Below are 6,000 nucleotides of genomic sequence, written 5' to 3' on the forward strand. Positions count from 1 at the left end.
GACGCTGTAGCTCTTCTAATGGATACCTTCTCTAACAACTCTAACTTACACTCCCTTTTGCCATTTTCAATGCCATTCGTTCCTTGTGGAAATCCACATGTTCATCGGGTATCGTGCCCCTCCGGCCTGAAGATCTTCCTGTACTATTTCTTTTAGCTCAGGGCACCTGGCAATGAATGCTCTCACCTTCTGTTTGTCTGAAAGTCTCTATTGCACCTTCACATTTGAAAGATAGTTTCACTGACTGTAGAATTCTGGGTTATTTTTTTTTCTTCCTGTGCTTTAAAGGTTTTACTGTACTGGCTTCTAGATCACAGAGTTTCTGAAGAGAAGTCTTTTGTCATTCTTATCTTCGTTCTGTCCCTTGTGTGTCAGGCTGCCTTCAGGACGCTGTTTCGATCATTGGTTTTCGTAAGTTTGCCCCCGATGTATCTAGGTGTGAAGTGGTGGGGGGGAGGGGGTACTTAAAATTCATATTTGATTGTTAGCGACGTACAGTGAAATTCACCCACATTAAGTGTGCAGGCTGATGCGTTTTGGTAAGTACCTACGATTGTTAACAGCACCGCAGCGTCCCTGCACGCTTAGCCTTCCTGCTCATCTGCCTCTGCTCCCCGACTCCAGCCGCAGGCAACCGCTGACCTGGCTTCTGTTACCCTAATTTTGACTCTTCCAGAGTTTCATATGAATGGAATCATATAGAACATAATTGTTTGTGTTTAAGTCTTCAGCTTACAATGTTTCTGAGATTCACCCACATTGCTACATATACTTGTATTAGTATGTCATTCCTTTTGGGGGCGGAGTAGTACTCCATCATACCATTGGCTTATTCGTTCACCAGGTGGTGGACATTCGGGTTGCTTTCAGGTTTTTTTGTTGTTGTTATTTATGAATATCACTACTAGACCATTCACATACCAGTCTGTGTGTGAGCATACGTCTTCATTTCTCTTGAATAAATACCCAGGCGTGGGGCTGCTGGATTGCGTGGTCAGAATGGGTTTAGTCTTACGAGACACCGCACACTGTTTTGGAAGTGGCTGCACCACTCGTCACTCTGACCAGCCGTGTCTGGGATTTCCGGTGGCCTCATATCCCCCAACACCTGCGACGTCAGTCTTTTCCCTTTGGGCATTCTGGGGGGAGTGTAATGGTTATCTTATTCTGGTTTTATTTTGCATTTCTCTAGTGGTTAATGATTTTGAGCATCCTTTCACATATTTACTGGACATTCATATCTTTTTGGTGAAGCTAGCTCACAAAGCGTCATCCGGGCACTTCCTCGCCGCCCACTGCAGTCCACGGACCCTGGGAGCATCGCTCTCCTGCTGCGAGCTGCAGCGGGACTGTGCGCACTTTGGTCACCTAGGGCGAGGCCAGGGGGACAGCCGGGGCGCGTCTCCCTTTAGCCTGGACAGCCTCACTGCTTTCCACATCCCGCCGTGCAGGTGGCTCGGCTGTAGGAGACTTTACGGAGAGGCAAGGAGGAGCCCAAGAGAATGACCGTCCGTGAGGAAAGGACTGACAGCACTCCCCTCTGGAACTGTCCCACGGTCCCTGGGGATTGACGCCCACGGAGGCCCCTCCTGTTGTTAACACCGCTCCCCCCCCCCTTAGCCAAAGCACCTCCTCCCTCTGGGCCTTTCCAGATAGTTCCCAGTCTGGGTCCTCCAGATCACACCCAGGGCCGGGGCGGGACAGCCAACTGTGACATCTGGTACTCTGACCCCTTGGAACAGTCCAGGGTGATGACTGACACCGTGGACCAGGCTCCTTCCAGGTCTCCCAGATTCCTGTTATGTCCTTATTGTTCACACGCTTGTCTTTGTCACATATGTGTCCTGCTTCCCAAAAACAAACATGCACTCTGAAACAGCTCATGAAACCCCGTAAAGAAGAATAAATACGGGGTCCTTTTTTTAATTACAAAAACTTTTATTACAAAATCATGAGCGTGTCATTCTGTAACAGAACAGCATCACGCTCAAGCGCGCCCTGTGACATTCTAGGTGAGACGGTCAAAGGGAAACTGTGCGTGATCACACGCACCCGTATGATCACGCTCCCACCCGCACTCAGGCAGCCCGCCCTTCCGCCGCACCCTGTGGTTTCCCCGCTGCCAGGCCACCTCCGAACACGCTCGCCCCCCTGAGAGGAACACTCCCCGCCCACCACCCGACCGCACCCCAGGCCCCCGGAAGGCCTTTTAAAAGGGGGACCAGAGGGGGACCGCGTGCTTCCCTGGGGCAAGGCCCCCGTTCAGGGAGGCTGGCCCGAAGCTCTGCGGCGACTGATCCCCAAGCCGAGGCTGCAGGGCCCCGCTCTCCAGGGGCCGGGGGGATGGGGGACGGCGTCCTCACAGGGCGGCCGGGCGGAGCCCTCGGAGGGCACGCCGCTGTCCGGGGGCCACGCACTGGCCCAGGCGTCCCCCGTCCCCGGTCTGTTGGCCACGGCCTGGCTAGGGACCCAGAGGCCGCGGTGAGGAGAGCCCACCTCTGGGTTCTGAACGCTGACGGGGGCGCAGCCCAAGCAGGGGCTGGAGGGTGCACTCAGGGAGGTCGCTGACCCTCACCTCTGGCCCCAAGAGCCCTGCCTTCTCAACACAGCCCCCGCCCCAGACCGGCGACAGCCCAGGGCTGCGGGAGCAGCAGGACCAGCAACGGGCTTGTATGCAAGCCACGGGGAAGGCGGGTGTGTGGCCACGGAGCGCCCTCTGGCCCCTGAGGCTCCAGTGAGGACCCCGGCCTGTGCCACACGGACGGAAGGCCGAGTCCAGCTTCCCCACAGCTGGCAGAGCGCAGGGGGCCGTCTCGGCCGGCAGAGGCCCGAGGGCTCCGGCCTGCCACGCTCTGGGGGTTCTCGAGGCCATGAAAGAGGGTCTGAGAGGATCTGGGGACAGGGAGCAGAGCTGTCTGGCCCCACTGAGGGCCTGTCTGGGGGAGGCAGCCTTGGGGAGGACATGCGTCCCTCGAGGTTACAGCTTTAACTCTGCCCTGGGCCAGTGCACACCCTGGGCTCCGGCGGGCGCTCCAGTGCCCCAGAAAGCAGAGCTGACAATGCAGGTGAGGGTTTTCTGCTCTGGGGGAGGGGCCTGGAGCCCGGGCCCCGGGGGGTGGGGGCACAGGGTGGGGGGGGCCGGGGGCCAGCCTGGGGCCTCCAGTCCTGGGCTCTGGCGCGGGGGTGGGGCCTGGACGCTGCCGCCCGAGCTACCCTGAGCTCCTCAGAGTCCTGAAAGGATGAAAGGAAAAGGCAGAAAACAGAAAAAAAAGTCATTCATAAAAAAAAAAGATAATTGGTTAAATAACTGTAGAAAATCACAGCAAAGAAACTTGTTTGAAACATAGAAGGCTGGCAGGGGAGGCTTTTGAAGTGGGCAGTTTCTGAATGAATAGAGGAGGTGACCATGACCGTGACTCACCCCAGGAGAGGGAGCGCCACAAAGCCGGGCGGCCCCCGGGCCGGCCTGCCTGCCGCGCCTGGGAGGGAAACGCTCCGGGCACAAAGGCCTGGGGGGGCTGGCTCGGCCCGACTCAGAGCCCGTCCTCCGTGAAGAGCCGGGATGTGGGTCAGCCCGTGGGAGGGCTGGGGTGGCCGGCGCCGAGCAGGGAAGGGGCCCAGGGCCTGGGTTCAGCCTCGCCAGCCCTGGATCCAAGGCTGGACTCCCTGACCGGCTCACAGGGGCAAGGAACGGCGTGTGAGCCCAGCCGGTCAAGTGCCTTGTTGAGCGTGGCCTCATCTAAGCTGGGAGGCAGCTGACCCCTTTCTGTGAGACCTGAGGGCCTTTCTAGAAGGCCATGTCCCGTCCTCTTCAAGTGAGCCTGGAGAAGGAGAAGACGAAGCCTCGGGTCCCTGTAGCTGAATAAGATAAACAGGAAGCCCCAGGTCCTTACAGCCTGGATCTTCGGCGTGACGCCCGTCTCGGCTCACCCGTGGCATCCTCAGAAACAGACCGCACCGGACTCTCCCGCCGGTGTCGTTCCTGCCTTCGAGGTCCTCTCTAAAGTAATTTTTTATTCATGCCTTTTGTTTTCTGCCCCCTCCCGCAGCCCAAACACCCCTAGAGAGTGAGCCGCGGGAGACAGAGGCCTGGCTGACTTGCTCACCCTGCACCCCGCACCTTCCGTGTTGTACGCGCGTACGCGGGCGCTCCCTGGCTCCTTGCCGGACGCTGACTAGATGATGCCCTCGTCAAAGCTGCCCTTTCCGCCGGGTTCTGAATAACACGGTTGGCTTACATCACAACTTTAAATTGAAACAAATCAAACTGTAGCATTATGGGGACAAAACGATCCCAGTGGTGGTAGCTATCTGGGCGCGTGTGTGAGCGAGTGCGCGAGCGTGGCTGTAAGCGCGGGAGCGTGAGTAGGTGCGTGTCCAGGTTTCGGAGATGATCTGGGAGTCAGGATGACAGGAGGTTTCTTCTGCATATTCATACCTCATTGTCTCTTAGATTTATTTCTCAAGAGAAACTTTCAAGTCAGAGACAAAAGCGGAAAGGTGAGTTGTCAGAGGAGACCCCCGCTTAGCGAAAACCAGGGTATGGATGCGCTGCTGGTGGCCACGCCCCGGGCGCCCAGGCGCAGCCCATTGCGCTATCACGGCCTCGGCCAGGTCACCGAGACGCCTGCAGCTTACCTGGGGCTGCGGCCAGCTCCCCGAAGGAGCAGCCGGGGAGCAGCCTCGAGCGTGACCTTTGCCTGCCACTAGCGTGGGACATTGGTCAATGCTGGCCTTTTCAGCCCTCAGCTATTTCACCAGGAAAGTGAGGCATTTGAACTAAGCTTAGATGTCTCTTCCAAGAACCATTGCCCGTGGCAAGCGCCCAGAGCAACTCCCCGCAGAAGCGCCAGGGCCAACCGCTCCCCCTCCCCCTGCCCTCTCCCCCCCCCCCACCGCCCTCACACCCAGCTTTCCCAGCTCAGACGAGGGGCCCTTCACTCCTGAAAACGGGGACAGCACAATTGCGTGAGGCTTCCTCCCTGCGTCCACAGCAGCTGTTTCCTGAAGGCGGGGCGAGAATCAGCTCCCGCTGGGGTCCCAGCGAGCCCTCCCAGGCCTGCTTGCTCCTGGCCCAGGTTAACACTGCCCTTGGTGAAGGTAAACGAGGACAAGCCATACCGGGGGATTTGGAGCTTTCTGCCCAAGTCAGTGTCAACAGGCGCGCCGACGGGCGGGCGAGAGCGGAAAGATGCCCACCTGGGCAGGTGCCAAGCCCTCTGAGCCTCAGCTTGGCCTGTCCCACCCACCGTGGGCACCAGCCCACCGTAAGCCCAGCCCCCCGCGGGCAGCACTGCCAGCTTCCGGCACGCCGACGGGCAGAGAGGAGTTGAAGACGCAGCTCCCTTTGAAATTACGCAAACACTGAGTTCTGCCGGAGGGGCCGGGGTGGGGGGGCTGCGTGTAAAAGGTCAGGGGATTAAGAAATACGAATTGACAGTTATAAAATAGTCACGGGGCTGTAAAGGGCAGCACAGGGAATACAGTTGACACTATTTAATAACCACACATGGTGCCAGACGGGCACCGGACGTGTCGGGGAGGTCCCTTCGTAAGGCATATGAGCGTCTGGCCACTGTGCTGTGCACCTGAAACTAATACAGGTATGTCAACTATAAATGAAATATTTTTTTTAAAATCTGAGTTCTGCCCTGGCTGGTGTGGCTCAGTGGACTGAGTACCGGCCTGTGAGCCAAAGGGTTGCTGGTTCGATTCCCACTCAGGGCACAGGCCTGGGATCCGGGCCAGGTCCCCAGTAGGGGGCGCACAACAGGCAACCACACATTGATGTTTTTCTCCCTCTCTTTCTCCCTCCCTTCCCCCCTCTAAAAAGTTAATTAATTTTAATTAATTAATTTTTTAAAAAATCTGAGTTCTCCCGCCCAAACTATCCCCACCTGCCACCCCCACAGCCCTGTGTTTAGCACCCACTGACTCGCGGGTCCCTCTTCAAGGGGGTGCTCGGGGCAGCCTGCGTGGGAAGACTGAGGCGGGGCCCCA

This window comes from Pteronotus mesoamericanus, unplaced genomic scaffold, assembly GCF_021234165.1.
Source record: "Pteronotus mesoamericanus isolate MK-2021 breed Mesoamerican mustached bat unplaced genomic scaffold, CSHL_Meso_final contig_1018, whole genome shotgun sequence".
Classification (NCBI taxonomy): domain Eukaryota; kingdom Metazoa; phylum Chordata; class Mammalia; order Chiroptera; family Mormoopidae; genus Pteronotus; species Pteronotus mesoamericanus.